Here is a 2,522-nt window from a genome sequence, read left to right as displayed (position 1 = left end):
CAGATTCCAGATTTGGGAGGATTCTGGGTTTTACTCAGTGCAGTTATCCAGTTAACTCCTTAACTCTGTTTTGTGAAACAGGGCCCCTGGTATTACAAAGAATAAATAAATAGGTCGTCTGACACCAACCCCCACTCTTGAGAATCTGCAACTCTGTGGGCCCCACCCTCTGTAAGTGTGCCTGGTAATTGACCACACCTGAGATTAATCAGGCAATTAGTACAGCGACATAAACGGGCCTGCTTGAATGCACAGGGGGAGTGGTGTTATTGGAAAGATGCATTTTGTGATGGGTATTTGGGTATTTGTCTGCCATAATTTTGCATAGCACAAAATGTGCAAAATCATGATACAGCAATGAGATGCTAAAAGAGATTAATGGCAGTGTGCAGCGACCCTGCGGTTATACCTACGCTGGTTAACTTCAATAAAATAGCATGGCTATGAATCTAACAGATACACAAGGAATTCAGAAAAATACTATGGTTGAAACAAGTCAAGTTTTTTTCTTTTTTTCCCCCTCTATAAAGCCACTCAAACACATTCAAGGTCAATAAATAACAGTGACCCCCTCTAGTAATTGCATCACCTCTGTCTCTGAATTCAGATGGTAGTTGCCATAGGTATGAGCACAGATGTTAGTCAAAACTCTGAAGACCTGAGGAAAGCATCTGGAATGAAGAGTTGAGAGGTGAGTTCAGACAGCATTGCTGAATGTAACCTTATAAAGCTGTAGTTAATTCTTCATCTTTGTAGTTAGACACGCATTGAGACTTAACCTATTTCTAAATACCAGTCCCCGTCCCCATCCCAAGGTTGGGGTACAAATATCAAAATCTTAGTGAAATTCATACCATTGCCAATGTCATTTACAAGGGCACACATGGTCAGTGATGAGTAAACCTACTGGAGTTAAACTTATGACCTTATAAAATGTTATTGATATGCAAGTATTTCAAAAATAAATAAAAGAATCATTTTATTTGTACATATTTACTACATACCTAAATAACAGAAATATGTATTTGAATGGCCATGAAACATTTTAAAATGATTATTTGAAACGGGTCTGATTATAATAATTCCTTCGTTATTTTTTTTGTCTTGTCTTTGCTGGGATGGAGGATGTTAGACACAGGACATGTAATAACGGTACCGGCATTACTTAAAGCTCAGCTGGAATCCCACATGTTGTTTTTTGTTACCTCACAAATCTGCCATTGTTCTTTAGCGCTGCTACCACACCAGCCGGCGGAAGAAGGATGTTATCCGCAGGCTGAAGTTAAAGGCCGGAAATCCCCGCTGATAATAAGCTATGACACGTGTTCTGAGCTACGGCTTTGCTGATGATGAAAGAGCTAAGGATGGAACCATAGAGTGGGGGTATTAAAAAAAACATCAAATAAAACAATGCTTTGTGTTCCAAATGATTTATTCTACCGGCTCTTCATTTGACAATTATTAACTTTGAAATTGAATTTGAAACATATCTCTGCACTTTTCTCTTTCTCTTTTCGGGGTCCGACTGCAAATACTTTTTGTGCGGATATACGCATAACACGGCTGAAGAACATCTCCGCGTCGCTGTCCTCGCGGCTTATTTCAAAGCCACCTCGCTGTAATGGAATGTTTTTTAATCCAGACACATGTTGTGTAAACTGGTATGGAGAATCACGTTAGCAGATTAGCAGACTCCTCAACTCTAATGCAGCTTATCGCTTGTAGAGGCTCTGCATTTATTTACCACAGGAGCCAAATCCCAGCACATTACTCTGCAGTTTTGCCTCTTCCCACTCTCATTACAAGATCCTTTAAAAATGCTGTGCAGCTCCTTAACAAATTTTTATGTCAGACATAATAGCAGAGCTTACCAGGAAAACAGGAGGGTTCTGCTTTTGTAACACAGCGGGGCAGTTAACGGAATGGTTTGGACTGCATGGAGTCCTGGCTGATGACATGACAATAATAATAATGATAATAATAATCTTCATTTTCTTTAATTCATTAATTAATTACCTTATATTTATCATCAGCAGTCAATGTGCAAGACCTGGAACACTGTAACAGGTGAGATGAGTGGCTGGACTGAATCACTCCTCCTAAATGTTACTGAAATACAATCAGATGTAAAAGGCAGCAGTATAATTTAGTCCTTTTCACTGCCATGGCCTCACTGGAAAGCTAATTAAGGGATGCTGTTTGTGTCTTACCTGCAATGCAAACCAAAGTTATTGTTAAAGCTTAGGCAGTGGCAAAACTAAGAGATGGAAGCAGTCATCCAAATGGGTCTCAACCAATGAGCACTTGAGACATTGGTTGAGCAGAATAGCAGAATAATAAAGCAGTAAATAGCACCGGGCTGTGTTCAACTGGCATCAGGCCATTTCTTGTTCTACATTAACATTGTGTTTGCCTGAATCTTATCTTTTTTTGGTATTTATTCATTTACTTACTTATTTGCTTACTTTTCCACAGTTGCAAATACATCTTGGAGAGTTTTGTAGAAAATTCTAGCCAGCTGC

At 39.2% G+C, this 2,522-nt stretch overlaps 1 long non-coding RNA gene across 1 annotated transcript; it reads left to right on the top strand.

Annotated features, from left to right (window-relative positions):
• The first annotated feature begins 274 nt into the window (after nucleotides 1-274).
• LOC135241187 (uncharacterized) lies at nucleotides 275-1,430 on the top strand. Its single transcript, XR_010325923.1, has 2 exons — nucleotides 275-691; nucleotides 1,232-1,430. It is a non-coding gene; the product is annotated as an uncharacterized LOC135241187 (long non-coding RNA).
• The last annotated feature ends 1,092 nt before the right edge of the window (nucleotides 1,431-2,522 follow it).

This window comes from Anguilla rostrata, chromosome 15, assembly GCF_018555375.3.
Source record: "Anguilla rostrata isolate EN2019 chromosome 15, ASM1855537v3, whole genome shotgun sequence".
In the NCBI taxonomy this organism is placed as follows: Eukaryota; Metazoa; Chordata; class Actinopteri; order Anguilliformes; family Anguillidae; genus Anguilla; species Anguilla rostrata.
This window is presented reverse-complemented; position numbering and strand designations above follow the sequence as displayed.